Genomic DNA, 18395 nt, shown 5'->3' with positions numbered 1-18395 from the left:
TCATTATAATAGAAGTCAGGAGATCCGCTCTCAAAGACAGCACAGTAATAAGCACTAAAGGGTTGTTTTCAAAGAAATGAGATACAATCCTGCATGGGTGAAATGTTAAAGAAAAGAAAAAGGCCTTTTAAATGTCCTTTCTATGCATATACCCTTATGATTTAAAGTGATTTAGAAACTATTTTCTGTCATTTGAATAAAACAGGTCATGTTTCCCCTGAGTATGAATATTTCCGATTATTTTTACATTATTTTTATCTGAGCATAACATAATTATTCCTTAAAAAAAGATATAGAGTCTACATAAAATCAATGTGGTCAGACTCTGTTTTTATTATTTTCCTGAAACACACAAAGCAGATTATTTTATTGTATTTTTTAAACTGAAAATTAACAATTACAGGTCATCTAAAGAGAATCAAATGATAAATAATGTTTAGAGGTACAAACTCAACAGACTATCTCAAGCCTAAGGCAGCCCTGTGTGTGGATCTATCTCAGACCCCAGCCAGGGAACAAGCTAGAGGCACAAATGTCACTGCGAGATCAATACAATATATTCCAGAGCCAGTCATTTCAGGTCTTGAGGGTGCCAAGAACACTCCACATCAGTTGGCATACAGAATGTTTCAGCATGGAGGAGGCATAAACAAAGAGCACTCACACTCCTCCAGGAACAAAAGGAGATGGCTTTTAGTAAATATAGTATACAGATTTTCGAGACTATAACTAGGGTGTCCAGTTAATGCAATATTTTTTAAGAACTATAATAAGAGGCAATATTGCTTAGCCTAAAATCACTACAACCCTTTGAGGTGAAGGTCTACATGTAATCTTAATATCTTAAATTTCCACAGGAAAATCTGCAACAAAATGCACCCTTAGAGGAAAATGGCCAAAAGCACTACTGAGAAATATACCTCTTAAATCTCTTTTTCCTTTGTGATAAAAATCCACAGTCTCTGAGATGACATTTAATAATATTATAGGACAGTATTATATTTCTGTTTGCCCTAAAAATGCAATGGTTTCTTATGTCTTCCAGCCTCAAGCTTTATTCTAGGGAGGTAATTCTGAAGATACCTATCTTCTTGAGAGTGAAATTTTATGGAATCCTAGATTTCTCATACCTAGGAATAACAGTAATGACTTTCCTCATTTAATATGGGATTTTACTATTTTGTCTATTTTCGTTTGTGTGAATCTATGCATCAAATTTAAAGGTTTCTAACCCCAGGGAAAGTTCTAAGCATATAACTTAAAATAAATTAGTTCATACAAGTGAATTCTACCAGCAGTTGTTCGAAAGAAATACCTGTGGACCAACACACTGGAAACACGAATTTTTAAACTTTCAGATACAAGGGACGGAAGAGTTAGCAGTGTTCCTGCTGAAAGGTCCAAGTATCTCCCTAGGCACGGAAAACACCCAAGTAAGTTCCAGACTTTTCCTGTGGGAAAATCGTATCAAGTATCAAATTAGAATTGATTTTATTTAGTTAGGTTCAAATTTTATACCCCTACAGCAGGTTTTTTTTTTTTTCTAGGCATAGGTGTTAGGAAATGTTACACAGATTATATAAACCAAAGGTTATATAAAACCATAGTCTTATTTGCTCCAGCCACGTGAAGAAAAAGCCGTGATGAAGGGACTGAACCCATTTCACCCAATTTTGATAATTTTTTTTTTTAGTCTGTTGCTTGGGGCAAGGACTCTGAGTGTTGTAGTTTGCATTCCTCCAGAAGTAATCTTCCTCTTGAGACAAAGATTCAAGGGAAATTTTCTTAGTTGGGATCCCAGGAAATACTAGGAAAGGGAAAGGGGAGGAAAGAAAGCCAATACATGGTTTCATCAAGCAACTTATCACTCTGGGAAACTCTACCTTCATCCCGATAGGGAACTCTGGGGTACACTGTGAAATATGCACCTGAGAGTTAGCCTGTCATCTGCCATCTTCCTGTCAGTCATTATTATGGGCTGTTTCTAGTGTTCATTAATTTCTCAGCATTTCTGGCCTGCCCCACAGATGAGCAAAGCAGACCTTGGTGGCCAGAGGGAGCCCTCAGGTAGAGCTGCAGATGCTGGCAGTTTGTGTTAGAAGGCATGTGCAGTAATGGTGAATGCAGAGAGCATATGGGAGGATACTGACAGCATCTGCTACACTGGGTCAGAGAGATAAGCTTCAAAGATCTTGGACCAATCTCAGTTTGGCAGCAGAATGAAATAATATTTTATGCTGAGGTTAAGTCTTAAAGACAGATTTTAAGGCAAATGTTACATAAAGCAAAATTACCTTTGGAAATACATTAAAAAGATGTCATTTTGGAGGCTGACATACAGTTTCTCAATAGATCCAACTTCCAGGTTTATTTTCAGCCAGGGAATAGAGCACTGTTTCTGCAGTTGGGCATCAGATGAAGTAGGCTTGCATACGGGGGCAATGTTGTACGAAAAAAATGCTATCTTTAAACGTTGGAATCGCACTCATGTTTTTGAGAGACACATGAGACATGAGACTGAGACAACACCATAACTCTTGTTTTCACACTCAGAGTAGGGCTTGTGCTCCCTGAGTGGAATGATGAGTGGAATTTTCTGTACTATTTAACTCTTTCTCTTTCTCCATGGGACTGAAGTTAATTATGTGCAACTTAAATATGCATATGATGTGACTCCATTTATATATAATGACTAAACTTAATAGAATCATCAGTGAGTCCACTTTTTGTATTTAACTGGGGTGGGCAATATGCTTGGGAAATAAAATGGATTCCAACCACTTTTTATAGCAAGGAGTTAAAGCTCTTTTAATGATTGACACAAGTTCCGGGGCTAAACAGATGTCTAGAATTAGCTACCAAAAGGTAAATTGTAGACTCTGCTCTTCAACAAGAAGCAGAAGGATTAGGAATTCAAACAATACTATTTTACAGTAAGATGTGGAAATCATCACAGATCTTAATCCAAATCTTATTTTCATGAATGGGAATTAGGTAAAAACAAACAAGAGTTGAAAGGAAGGAATAGAGAAAAGAAGGAGAGAAAAACAATTTTTAATACATGAATCCACATGCTCGTATCTCATTGGCAATGTTATTTAGACATTTGTCCTAAATGGTGGCTCTCCAGTAAGTAGATCTTTCTTTCAAAACTTTCTAATAACTCCCACTGCTCTTAACATTGTATTTCTATTATACCATTTAAAAAATATGATTCCCAACTGGATCATAGGAATGGAGCTGAGGTGCTGAGAAATTGGCCTGTATGCACCATAAAAAATGGAGATATTTGTTATGCTCATTGTATCCCTGGTGCCTAAAGCAATGTCTACCATGCAGTGTGTGACTAATAAATCACTCTTGATAAAAATAAATGGTGATAAGTGTATTAAGGTGATTTTCTTCCTGTTATCTAACTGAATTTCCTAATTTCCAAGTTTTAGGAACTCCATAGGAAAGACGTTGAAACCCGTCCTTAGGAAATGGGGTTTGGAGGTATTTAACAGGGTGAAATAACAGGGTGATGGAAAGCCCAATGGAAGCTAGATGGAGGGCCAAGGAGAGAAAAGTTTCCATGAGTGAAGAGGAATGTGATTTGATGGGCCAAATTTAGCAATAATACTGAGTAAGAAAAGGAACACTGGTTCTGCAAGAGTGTGAAATAATACTTGAAGGCATCCCTGGTTCCCCAGGCATCCCTAAAGACCTCTTTTCTCTATACCACCAGTTTTCATATATATTTCCATTTTAATATGTGTCACATTGTATGTCATTATTTTTTGTAGGCCTGGCTTTGTATGTTCAGACTCTGAGATAACTCCTCCAGGTCCTAGGCTCAAGGGAGAGAGGTAACAGGGCCCTTCAGTTGCTTTCTTAATTGCACATAAATACTGCTCATGAATAGGCTATGGTAATACTTTTCCAAATAGATTCGGTTTTCTCATGTGCTATGCCTTTGCACCTGTTGCCTTTGCTTGAAATGCCTTAGATCTGCTTGGCCAAACTCCTACTCATCTTTAAATCTCAGCAGATATTCTGTATCCTCTGTGAAGCCTCCCACTTGGGGACTCTCTTCTTATGTTCCCATGGCATAGCACTTACTGTATTGTATTCTGACACCATGCTTGGTGCTTGTTTGCCCTCAAGGCTATTGATGAGAGAGCCCTTTCACCCTGCCTCAGTAGTCTCCACCATCCCTGAAGATTCTGCCCTGACTCTAATGATCATCTAAAATGAATTTCCTAGAAAGTTCGTGCGCAGTTATCTGTGTCTTACAACAGCATACAGGAAAAAGAGAGCTTGCAGAACTTTGGAGCCTTAGCCCTGGGTTTAGAGAATTGAATGTATATGCTGTCTTTTTTTCCTGCTCAGAATCCTGCTCCTGCCTACCCACCCCATTCTCTCTGGGTGTGGTTTTTATGATAATTATATTTTTCCTCTTCTTTTGTCTCATCAATGGGGATGGAGAGTGAATAGGATATGGCACATTAGCATCTGGAAACCCATGAAACTGAGATAATTAATTTCATGACTTGTGATATTTAGGCTTGTTCTCAGAGACGTATGGTAGCCCTCACAGTCTTTAACCCCACAGCTGAAAGTCCCCGAAAACTGGCACTTAGCAGATTTGTTAGCTGAATGAGTGTTTGAGGTTACGTACTTGGCTGGAGATTTCCTTACTACCCTGAACCCCTAGAATCAGAATGTGAACCACCTCATGCTGAAGGATAATAAACCTTAACAGTTAGCATCAGTGTTCAGTTTCTGACCCAGTTAACACCTAGAAGACAGGAAACATTAATTCTATCTCTTCTAAGCCAATATTTGGATTTATGGCCAGAAAAGGGGTACTTTAGTTCCTTGAAGCATTTACTTCATCTATAAAATAAGAACTATGGCTTCCTATCACTTAAAATTGGAGCAATTTACTGACCTTAACAAAATGGTTATTTAGAATTAGCCATGTATATTACACTTTGCATTCTGAGGATGTTTTATTCTTTTTGAAACATGATCACTTACTATATGTTATTGGATCCTTTGAGTAATACAATGAAGAAAGGAATCAAGCTATTACAAACTTGACTGGTAGGTAAAAACAAAAGGACACAAGGTGATCCTACGACTTATCACAATCTTACAGATAATTAGTGACAGAGCCAGGGACACCCCATAAGGCAATTTTTTAATATACAGGTAGAATATTCAGAACATTTTTCACCTCTCAGTAGTGCTAGTCTCTGTTTTGTGTGATACATGTATTAACTTATTACATTCCCACAACAACTCTCAGAGACAGGGTAGTAGGCTGAAATTTTGGCCCAGTTCTTAATTTCTTCCTGTCTGTTTTTTCACCACTTCCTTGCCACAATCTCACTGTGGAAGGAGCATATTTCTCCACCTCTTTACATGGCCATGTCACCTAGTTTGCCCAATTGTATGTGGGTGGAAAGGCCAGAGTGCCAGCCCCAAACATAGGCCTTGAGAAGCTGATATGGGCCAGGTGCGGTGGCTCACGCCTGTAATCCCAGCACATTGGAAGGCTGAGGCGGGCAGATCACTTGAGGTCAGGAGTTCAAGACCAGTCTGGCCAACATGGCAAAACCCTGTCTCTACTAAAAATGCAAAAATTAGCCGGGCATGGTGGCATGCACCTGTAATCCCAGCTACTCAGGAGGCTGAAACAGGAGAATCGCTTGAACCCGGGAGGCAGAGGTTGCAGTGAGCTGAGATCTCCCCACTGCATTCCAGCCTGAGTGGCAGAGAGAAAACTGTCCTGAAAGAAGGAAGGATATTCCATGCATAGCTGCCTTGATTGGCTACAGGCTCGCAGTAAAAACGAGATGCTCCAGTTGCTGCATCTGGAAGCAGAAGATGGCTCCCACCTCCAAGTCAAGCCTAATGTAGATTAGTTGGACCCTAGCCTATTTGCAGATCCACGAGAATGATTACTCGTTAAGCTAATACATTAGAGTGGCTTGTTTGGCAGCATTATTGTGGCAATAGCTTACTGATATACATAGGTAATACTTGTGGATAAGGAAACACATTGAAGCATTGGGAAGAGAGGTAATTAGTTTAGAGTTATTCTATAAGCAGAGGATCTAGGATTTGAACCCAAGCAATCTGCCTCTAGAGCCAAATTTTTTAAATCCCATTCACTGCCTTTCGCATATTCTAGTGGAATTAATTCTAGAACTAAATTGGATTACTCAGAAATTTTGTTTGAAAGGGGAAGCAGAAAGGAAGTGATATAAAAAAAAATCTGTGGGAATTCTGGAGTCAGACACTCCCAGTTACAAAACTCAACTCTACCACTTACTATGTGGCTTTATACCAATTATTTGATGATCCTGAACTTTAGATTCCTCACGAAAGTGGTAATGATGTTGACTATATTATGGGCACTAAATATCTAATGAATCCCATTCATTTAGCACGCTTATGTGCTAGATACTGTTCTAGGCACTAACAACACTAAAATAAGTAAGACTCACTCAAATAGCTTACAGTCTAGAAGAAAAAATAGTACACAGCAAGATAAAGGAGACGGTAATTATGTGGCATGCAGCAGAGAAAGACAACAGATAAGAAGCACTAAACTACATATTAGTTGGGGTAAAATAAGGAATTGGCTCATGAGATTGTGGAGGCTGAGAAGTCCCAAGATTTGCAGTTGGGAAACTGGAGAGACCCAGGAGAGCCCATGATATAGTTCCAATTCAAATCCAAAGGCCTAAGAACCAGGAGAGCTGATGAGTTCCAGGCTGAGACCAAGTTCAGCGTGCCAGCATTGAACATTCCTACTTGAAGACTGGCAGAGAGAGAAAAATGCTTCCTTACTCAGCCATTTTGTTCTATTTAGTCCTTCAATAGATTGGATGAGGCCCGTCCACATTGGAGAGGACAATCTACATTACTTAGTCTAAAATTCAAATGTTAATCTGATTCAGAAATACCCTCATTGACACATCCAGAATGTTGTCTAACCAAACAACTGAGCACCTCATAGCCCAGTTAAGTTACCACAGAAAATTATCCATCACCCTTTGATTTGGGAGGTGGCTAGGGAAGGCTTCCCAGAGAAGGCAGTACTTATTCCGGTCTTATAAAAAAATGTGTGAAGCATTAGCATAACATATATGAGGTGCTCTTCACATGTTAGTTTTTTTTTGTATCTATTTCTTCAAAGGTCATAAGAACAGACAGTATTTTTTTGGCCCAGCAAGAACTTCTTAGGCCATAAAGCATGACAGACCTCTTTTCCTTATGTGCTGAATTGAAAAAATGCTGACTCTTTTGCTGATGGTAAGGGTCACTGGCATGGTTCATTTGCAATTGCAGAACGTAATTCCACCTCCAGATAGAATGTTTTTGGATAGTGTTTTAAAATCTCCAATTGGTTTTTACTTATGAGGTGAATTTACAGTGAGTTATGTTACAAGGTAATTTAACCTGACAAGACAGACCATACTACACATTCACAGACAAAGTTTTGTTTCTCCCTGGAGAAGAAGCTGTTAGAATAGAGTGGTAATCGCTGTAACATGATCAGCATGGGGGAGATTGATCACACCTAGGAAAGTGACCTCTTGGAGGATCTTTGCGAAATGCACACTTTTCCTGTTGATTGACTACACATCAGGGTGACCATCCCTGGATGAGAAAACCCAGTGTGGTCCTCACCTTCTGCCGGCGCATGCACTTTTTTGGTTAGTGCTCATGCAAGATTGATGTGCAGCAGCTGGAGTGTAGGGTCCCAAATATTCATGCTGTGAAAACCCAGCTAGTTTTGAAAAGAGAGAGAAAAGGATTTATTGTCTACAAACATAATTAAAATAAGCCCAATTCAAAATGGTGATTAAATTTTAATAAAGCCCGTGGAGGGTGGTCTTCTTGCTGAGAAGGGGAGTGGGATGTATTTATAGAAGAAAGGGCTATTTCCCTCTACATCCTGACCCTGACATGTCACAGGATTAGTGTTGTGTGCGTAGTTTTCATGCCTCAATTTTTATTCCAGACAATTCTTCTTTCACTTTCATACCAAATCTCCATTTCTAAAGGCTTACTGCATCCTTCATCCCAAATTGTCAGTGTCATCATCTGATGCTGGTGACTTCCCTTCATTCTTTGAATAAATTGTTGGTGGCTTAATGGTCTTCTTCTTCACCTCAGTTTTCTCCCCTTCCCGAATCATTTCAATGTACACAAGGACAGTATGTCTATTGCAGCCTGTCTGTGCCTGCACTCCCTCAACTTCAGGGATCTTTACCTTTATTAACACACTCCTTAGAGCATGTCATCACCTGCTTGTCATCACCTTGAACTTCCAACTGTTTCTGAAGCATTAATTTAAAACATTCTAGTCTCTGACTGCATTTTTTCCTCTTTTCTTTTCCTATCTTTGCATCTCCCTCTATGATTGTCACTAGATTTGTCCCTCAAGTTCTTAGTACCTCTAATCCTTTGATCCTTTTATTTTCCTGTCAGCCTCCTCTGGTTGTCATTTCCTGCTTTACCCAGCCAAAACCCCACTGTCTTCAAACATTTTTGGTGTTGTCCTTGTTATCCTCAAATCCCTTGTCCTGTTTTCTTATGCCTTGGCTACCTGGAAAACCTTCAACTTTAGATCAATTTGGTTTTATTTATTTATTTATTTATTCATTTATTGCCTCCTTCCTACCTAGGAAACTGAGCATTACTTTAAAAAAATCACACAACTCTGACAATTAATGTCATTTAATTGCCATTAATGCTAATTAATTTTATGAACTCATGCTTTAAAAGGATCAATACTGCCTAACATCTCTTCTGTGAGTTTCTCATCACTTTTTATTCCATTCTGAAAATCAGCTTTTTCAAAATTTATCTATTCTCTTTAAACCTCCATATTTCCTGTCTCTGCTTCTCAGCAGACAACTTTGGCTCTGACATTCTAAAGGAGAGAGAAATCATTAGACTGAAATTAACTCAACCTACAAACTTGTTGCCACTATTCGTACAAACTTCTTGCATTTAACCAATTCTTCCTTGTTCTCTTATCTCTCAGTTCAAGTGGAACTGCAAATCTCATTTTCAAGCTATTTATCCATAATTCATACCCTTTCCCTCCCATCATTGTTTACTTATCTGATATATTCAATTTTTATGTCAGAAACTTGATTCTCATCTTTGACTCTTCAATCTTTCTCATTTCCTACCTAAGACAATCATCACTAAGTCCTGTCAAAAGTACTTCCTAAGTATTTTTCAAATTCATCTCCTTTTCTTCATTCTACTGCCACTGGGTTGCTGCAATAGGCTTTTCATTACCAATAATTTGACCTAACCTTGATTCAGACTTATCTCAATTCAACCTGTTCTTCATATCTTTAGCTTAGCCAGAGTGATTTTTCCAAAATGCTAATATGATCCTGTGACTTCCCTACTTAAACCCTTCCATGTTGACTTTAAAATAAAATTTGAAGTCTGTAAGGCAGTTTGCAAGTCTTTCACTTCCTTGTAAACTTAGCTTTCCTGCTTTATTTTCCACAATGTCTCTCACTTTACCTTGAAAACCAAGCTGTAAGTTAATCAAATTACCTGAATTTCCACCAATTTGACATACCTGGTCTTACTTCCCAATCATTGCACCTCCTGTTGCCATTTTCTTTCTTTGATCCTGTTCTCTACTTTAGGTTTCAACTTAAACATTACTTCCTTTGTGAACGTTTAACTTGTCTCTCCCTTTAAGACTAAGTTAGATATCCCTCTGGTGTGTTTCTGTTGCACCTGGTATTTTCACTATCGTAGCTCTTATCACACTGGATTGCAAGTATTTGCTTACTTGGGCTCTCCTCCACTAGATTGTGAGTTCCTGAAGGGCTGAAGATTTCTTTTCACTGGGCCATCCTCAGTGAATTTGTCACAAAGAAGAGGCTCAATAAATATTTGTTGACAGAAGGAATTCCAGAAGCACAGTGACACATGTTGTAGTATTTCTTTTTGCTGGTTATTTGGAGAGATAATGGTTGGAACAGCCGGTAGCTAGGCAGTCAACATGCACAAATACAGAAAAAAATGTGGAAAATCTATTCCCTATAGCATAGAAGATAATTTAAAAAAATGTAATCATGACAAATTTTGAGCTCATCTTTATTTTTTTGGAATTTCAAAGGCTTCTGATATTCCATTGTGTTCATCTTCACACATCTATCTTTGTTCTGAATGAGGTTATCTTTAATAGATTTTGTTTGGGGGGCTGGGGAATAGCAAAGACAGTCTGTTGTTTTCTGAACCACTTTTTGCCAGAAAAATCTGCAAATATCATGCTAAGATATAATAGTTTGTTTTCTTGCCAGGTGGTCAGTGGCATTTTATTAGAAATGTACTATTACAGATAATTTCCAGAAGGGCATTTGAAATGGATTATTATATGGAAAGGGAATTTTTAAATACCCAGCTCTGTACCTAAAACTCCTGGATAAAATAGCAAGAGCGTAGTTGGTCTAATGGGATCACTTAAAATTCTGTGTTGCAAAGTGTTCCTAAAGACAACTTTTAGTTCTCTCATAATTCTGGGTTGCACCCCCTCAGTCTGCTAGGTTTAATCATGTTGCAGGGAGGCTATTTGACAATTGAGTAGTAATGAGGTTTAGTGTACATTTTATTTAACCTTCTACCAGGTATGCCAATTAAAATGTTACATCTGAAAAAGCACATATTCCAATTTCTGCCTAGGGATATAATACATTAACTTACATTTGGACATACTTTTGCTTTATACTCTTCATTAATGACATCTACCAATTTATTCTATTGCGCTGTTTGCTCTCCTCCTCAAGGCCCAGTGATAGATAATAAACCTCAAACCATAGATTTAATCCCACAAAAGATAGTTGGTATTCACTACACTGAACATTAAAGACATACCTTGCCCGTGCTCATGCTTTGGCTAGCCATTTTTCAGTTATGGCCAAAAAAGAAAAAGTGAGATTGGATGGATTTTTTTCTAAAGCACCCTTTTCTTTCTGAAGAAAAGACATCAAACAGCCTGATCAAGAGGTAAATATTACTGTTACTGGAACCCTTTCTTAGTAACTATGGTTTTCCTGTAATCCCAGAGTAAGGTAAAGAAAAATGAACCAATCTGGATCACAGAATCTTAGGAAAGTCTAGTGTCTTCATAATGTCACCAGCATTATAAAAACAAACAACAAATTAAGCCCAATTCTAAGGCACCTAATTTTTTTCCATGACATAGTTCTTTTCCATAACATATGACTTTTTTAAACAGAAAAAAATATAAAATTAAACAATTGTAAGTAAAAGTTTAGACAGAACAATCATGTGACTGGGTAGGGACACAAAGAAAGGGATGGAGGAAGCTGAATATGATATGACTTCGCTATATCACGCATTGTTACTAGAATTCCACTGTGGTATGTACAAAATCATGTCAGTTTGAGAACTATCAATCACATGATCTAATTGTTTGGCAAATTTTGGATCTGCCCTTCAATTTTGGGCAGTCAGCTCAGGCTGCCATAATAAAATATCACAGACTTCGTGGCTTAAAGTATAGAAATTTGTTTTCTCCTAGTTCTGAAGCCTGGAAAGTCCACGATCAAGGTTCTGGGCAGGGTTTGAACTCTGGTGGAGGCTTTCTTTCCAGCTTGCACACAGCCACTTTTGTCCCCATGTGGCCTTTTCTCTGAGTGTGCATCTCTCCTCTTTCTATAAAGACATCAGTCCTGTTGGATTAGTGTCCCATCTTATGACCTTCTAATGACACCATTTTCCTAATTACCTTCTAATGACACTATCTCCAAATATAGTTACATTGGTTGTTAGGGCCTCAACATATACATTTTAGGGGGACAGTATTCCGTCCATAGCTGGCACTAAGAAAGATGAAGAAAGATTAATAGAATTTAAGAACCGATGTACAGCCATGTGTAGCAGCAGGGCTAGGAATGTAGAAGATAGAGCTTATGTAAACCTATTAATTTTCTTACTGAGCAGTTGAAATTAGAATCCCAAATTCAACTAAACATTTTTTAAAGGAATATGTTACTGCTGAATCAAAAGAAAATAAATTACATATGAAGATGCACCATCCAGACCCTCCTTCAAGAAAGTACTTGTTGCTGAGCTGCTGGGAATGCCATCTGAAGACAGACTTTGGGGTCAGCTCCTGCAAGAATTGCTTTAGTTGTAAAGAGCCCCTCTCCCAAGGCTACATTCTTCTTAGGACAGCCGGTATCCAAAGACAGATTGAGGCAAGAGTATTACGAGATTGTTATTTCGACACAGTGTGTGACAGCTCTCAGGAGCCATTTTAACTGGAGTTCCTATTGTGGTTGTCTGGACCCATCATTGGGCCCACAACCCTACCACTTCACCCTCCATTCTGAGGTTGTAAATCCCATGGAACACTTTAACAAACATCCTGCACACTTCACCTCATCTCAACCTGTAATAGCTTAGGATCCAGTTTCATAGTGTTTAAAAACATTATAAAAGATGATCAAAAGCAAACAAATGATACTGTTTGTAAGTATATTGACAACTAATCTTGCATCCTGATTCATTTGACCCATCACTGTTTCCAAGAATTTCTATTTTCTAAAGTACAAATATGTGTGTGCATAATTTTTCAAAAATTGTTTATCTGTTTTTTGACTAAATCATAGTCTTTTTTCCATGTCAGTACATAGTTTTACAGTACATAGACAGTTTCAACATTCTTTTTGCCTAATTTTTTTTCACCCTAATTGAGGTAAAATCAGCAAATAAAAATTGTGTATATTCAAGCTGTACAAAATGATGTTTTGATATGCATATACATTATGTAATGATTACCACACAAGCTAATTTACATATCCATCACTTCACATAGTTACCTGTGTGTGTGATCTACTCTCTTAGCACATTTTGAGCATAAAATATATTACTATTAACTGTGGTCATCATGCTGTAAATTAGGTATCCAGAACTTATTCATGTTAGAACTGCAAGTTTGTGCTTTCACTAAAATCTTCTCTTCCCCTGCTCACTCCAGCTACCCCTGGTAACTACTCTTCTACTCTCTGTTTCTGTGAGTTTGACTTTTTTAGATTCCACATATAAGCGAGATTATACAGCATTTGTCTTCCTGTGTCTGGCTCATTTCACTTAGCATAATGTCCTCCAGGTTCATCTACATTGTTACAAATGATAGAATTTACTTCATTTTTAAGGCTGAATACTGTTCTTGTGTGTGTGTGTGTGCATATACATATATTTGTATATACATGCCTACATATATACATACCAAATTTTCCTTATTCATTCGTTTACTTATAAATATTTAGGCTGTTTCCATATCTTGGCTATTGGTGAATAATGAGCAGTGAACATGTGAGTGCAGCTGTTTAAAAAAATTTTTTTTATTTCAATAGCTTTTGGGGAGCCAGTGGTTTTTGGTTACATGGATAAGTCATTTAGTAGTATTTCTGAAATTTTGTTGCACTCATCACCTGAGCAGTGTGCACTGTACCCAAAATGTAGTCTTAATCCTCACCCTCCACTTCCCACTTTTCCTCCTGAGTCCCCAAAGTCCAGTCTATAATTCTCATGCCTTTGCATCCTCAGAGCTTAGCTTCCACTTATAAGTGAGAACATACAATATTTGATTCTCAATTCCTAAGTTACTTCACTTAGAATAATGGTCTCCAATTCCATCCAAGTTGCTGTAAAGGCCATTATTTAGTTCCATTTTATGGTGAAGTAGTATTCCATGGTGTATATATACCATATTTTCTTTATCCACTCTTTGGTTGATGGGCACTTAGGTTTGTTCCATATTTTTGCAATTGTGGATTATGCTGCTATAAACACGCATGTGCATGAGTTTTTTCATATAATGGCTTCTTTTCCTTTGGGTATTTGGGTAGCTATTTTGTTGAGATAGCGATTTTATTTCCTTTGGCTATATACCCAGAAGTGAGATTGCTGGATCATATGGTATTTCTATTTTTAATTTTTTGGAAGAACCTCTCTACTGAAATAATGTACTGATTATAGTTGCATGTCTCTTTTAGTCTTTAGTATATTTTAATTCAGTCCTCTGCCCTTTTAGGAGGGTGGAGGGTGCTTTCATGACATTTTGATTTTTGAAGAGTCAAGACCAATTTTTCTATAGAATGACCTTCAATTTAGATTTGGTTGATTGTTTCTTCATAATTAGTTAATATTACATAGGTGATGTTACATCCTTCAATGTATATTATATCAAGAGCCATGGATTATGTCAGTTTGCCCCATTGATAATGTTACTGTTCACTTGATATCACCATTTTAAAGGCCCCTTTCAAGAAGAAAATGTTGATAAAGATTTATATAGGTTAAAACTCCTCCTTTCCCACTGAAACAATTTCTTTGTTTTTACACATCAGCTTATTTCCCAAAACCATACTAATCCACATCACATGACAAATGGTGGGGACAGTATCAAAAGATCTGGGGAAAGTAATTTGAAAATGTGACATACAGTCTCAGCTTGAAAATGTTTGTCTTTTAAAAAATACCAACCAGTAATCTTATCTTCTTATTGTGGCCTTTCGTCATTTTATGCCATATAGTGTCTACCCAAAAATACTTGGAAAAATTTGCTCAAGGATCTGAAGTCTCTCCTCACCTCTTGTCTTCTAAGATATTGCTTCTATCTCTGTGTGTCCTCTTTAATATCTAGTAAAACTAAAGTGGATCAGATGATCAACAGCATTACATAAATTCTATATATCAGATGAGGAAAAGTGAAGGTAAACCCAAAAAGATAAGAAACAATGTAATGCAGATTAGCACCAGCTGGGCCCTCCAAAGTTAGAAAAATGAAGAGTGTTAGAGAGTACATTGAAAAGGGAAATGAAAAAAAGAGAGAGGCGCAAATGAAAGCAAACTCGCTCCAAGTTTCTGTGAATAGCTCATCCCAAATCCTGTAGCATATTTCTCTTTTAATACTTGAATCAGCCAATTTTGGTTTGAAATTCTGGCTCTTTTCTTTCATCACTGTTTGATCCCAGGTAAGTTACCTAATTAATCTCCCTAAGCCTTATTTTCCTCATCCAGTAAATGAGAATAATAACACCTATATGGTATAATCATTGTAAGGATTAATTATATTGAGTGCTCAATTCCTAATTTTCCATAGCTATTAAACAAATGGTATCTATTGTTATAACTATCACTATGAACCTCTTTATGGTGCTTTGCAGTGTATAGACAATATTCCTATCAGACATTATCTGATTCAATTATTGTAAAAAACATTTACAGATAAGAAATGGAGGGTCAGTAAGATAAGCAAAATTAGTAACTTTTCAAGTCACATGTTGACAAAACATTTGGTTTTGGGAACCAAAACCCAAGTCTATTGATTTTTAACTAGTATTTTCTTCACTATAACATGATAAGTTAAGAGTGAAGCAATAGTGCCATCTTCCTGCAAGAAAAAAGTATAATTATTCTTAAGTCTCTAAAGTAGATGAATAAATAGAAGTTGCATAGTTTATATAATGGTAATATTAATTAAAGGAAAATGTGTACTCCAAATCAAAGAAAAGAAACCACTAAATGGAATTGTAAGAAACAGTATTTCTTAGAAACAAAATGACTATCAACATTTCCTCATGGAAGACATCATTCTCAAATATATGTCTGAAGGCTAAACCATTGTTTCTTTGTCTTTTTTAAGAGCTACAACAAAATAGATTTTATAAACATGATTATTAGATGTTCTAGCACTATTTGGCATGACTTCATGCTTGTTATAGAATTAATTGTTCTTTCTAGTTGGCTTGGTGGGCACTTGTTTATACTCAGATGAATTAATTAATTATGCAAATGATCAATTATACAACTATTTTAATATATAAACTATGTGATAGTCTGTGCCTGTATGAAATGACTTGTGTCTATGTGATGTTTAATCTGTTGAAATATGTGAATAAAAACATATATAAATAAAACATATAAATATTAATTGAGTTCTACTTTATGCCTTATACTGTGCTTGGCTGCAGATTAACAACAACGACATGTAGTTGCCCTCAAAGACATTGCAGTTTGTTGGAAGAAGAAAATGAATAGACAGAAAATATCATGTAATGTACACCAATGAAGTTTAATAAAGTCTAGTTTGTGATATAGGTCACAAAAATAACAAAAACACGTATTTCAGGGTTCTGTTTCTTTTTCTGAAAATAGCTGAGGGGAGACAGTGAGGATTAGGCCCCTTCAGAACAGCTCTCTAGCTCTATGGATCAACCACTGTGCTGAGTCGTGGGCCTCTGGGTACTCCCCTGCCTGTGGTCTTGTTCCTTGGAGTTGGTTTCCGGTAGAGTCAGCAGAAATGACTTCTAATCCAATCCAAGGCCACCTTGCTCTTAGTCAAGGGGCTTTTGAAAGACTTGTGTCAAAGTATGTGCCATGGGCCTTGTAGGGTAAACTGATAAATATATATATCGTTTTTTAAACCAAGTTTTTCCTCTTCATTAGGTGGCTTTTCTACAATATAAAGATGGAAATGGGATGAAGATGTTCATTGCAAATTAGGGTAATGTTCAGAGGCCATAAAAATGTGATCAGATACTCGGACAAAGGCAGTCCCTTTTGAGTGACTTTTTGTCTCTAATCATTTGCTTTTTTAAGCCATCATAATCATAGGATTCCTATATTACACTTATTTATGGTTTATAAAGTATTTTCATGCATTACTTTTTCTAATACAACACTGTGAAATAGAATGAATATTTTATTCTCCTTTGACAAATGGGGAAACTGAGACATCACAAATTTATTTAATTTAATATCACATAGAGTATAAAGGCTGACCTGAGCATAAAACTCTATTATTCAGCCTCTAATATTATTGCTCTTTTGACTCCAAAACACCAGTTTTTTGCTGTGCCATCCCAAGTATTATGGTGCTTTTCCTCTGCTCTTTTTTTTCTTCTTCTAGTCTTCTCTCCTTCTCTCTACTTCTTTTCTTTCTGTCTCTTCCTTTTTTCTCACTACATTCTCCATGCCCCATTCTTTGTCTTTCATTTCCTTTCAAGCCTATGAGGGGAAGGAGTCTGCCAGCCAAAGCAACAAAGAACCACTTCCACGGAAAAAGAGTAAGGAGAAGTAACATAGGCTTTTATATATTAACAGTTCTTGCAAACAATAACCAATTTCCAATGTTATTTTCTGTCTGCCCCCACCCATTTTTGGGTGAGTCCAAAACAAGGCCAACTAGGAACATCTGTGTATAAAGCATAACAAAAATAACATGTGTCACATATGTGACGCAGATGATACAAGAGTGATTTTATTGCTGGTGCTTTTATAACTACAGTCTAAGAAGGATAACTGGGAAGTGGGAGATGGAACAGAAAAGTCATCTTAAGCACAGTATTTGCATTCCTTTTTTCTAGACTGAGGTAATACACCTTCTATTTCCACTACCTTTTTGTTTCTGCCTCTTTAAAAGATTTGTTGAGATTTGTATTTGAAACTCTTTTTGGAAATAACTGGAGCATGCACTTACTTGAGTAACATGCAGAACATTCAGTCTCCAACTCTCCAGAGTTCCAGAATGGCCCCTTTTGGAGTTTACAACTCATCCACCCATCTGTGCATTTGGTCCCCAGAGACCAGAACGAAGCCAACAAAGATGAAAGTCTTTGGGAGTCTGTGCTTTTGAACATTAAACCACTGGATCTGGGGTCAGAAAAATTCTGCATTCCAGATTTAGGATCTTCCTTTAGTATTTTGTGACCTTGATAAAAAAAAAAAGCCACTTAATTTCTCTACAATTTCCTTACCTGCAAAATGAAGAGACTGGACTAGAACAGAACCCTGTGATTTTAAGATACTGTAGGAATAGCTTGTGTTTCCGATGCCCTGAAATGCTGAAAAACAAATGCAGAAGGCCACTTGGGTAGATAGAAATCACTTTCCAGTTTATTTTTCATTGATTTTTACAATAACATTATAATAGAACAGATGTTTTTAAGGATTAATGAGTGATAGATATAAATTGCCATAATAATATTGCTTTACTGTTTTCATCCTGGTTCATTAACTGTCATTAGAGCTACCATGTGACTTATATTTTGCATGTTCTGTGATGTAATCATCTAGTAGCTGTATTCTTACCCCACCAAAGGGTCCCCAAGCCTACCATTTGAATCAATGGAGGTGTGAAATTCATTTCCAGGTCATCTCTTTAGGAGATCACAAGGTCATTGGTTCTCATCAAGAATATGGATGAGGAAAACAAGATACTACAATAGAGCAAGAAAAAGAGAAGCCAATTCCCACTGCTCCCTGAAGTTTAAATAGTTCCCCTGTGGTTTCAACCTCAGTTCTGTTCTGCTTTTAATTTAAAA

Source organism: Pongo pygmaeus, chromosome 1 (assembly GCF_028885625.2).
Source record: "Pongo pygmaeus isolate AG05252 chromosome 1, NHGRI_mPonPyg2-v2.0_pri, whole genome shotgun sequence".
Classification (NCBI taxonomy): domain Eukaryota; kingdom Metazoa; phylum Chordata; class Mammalia; order Primates; family Hominidae; genus Pongo; species Pongo pygmaeus.
The sequence above is the reverse complement of the archived record's forward strand: the minus strand, read 5'-3'. Positions refer to the sequence as shown.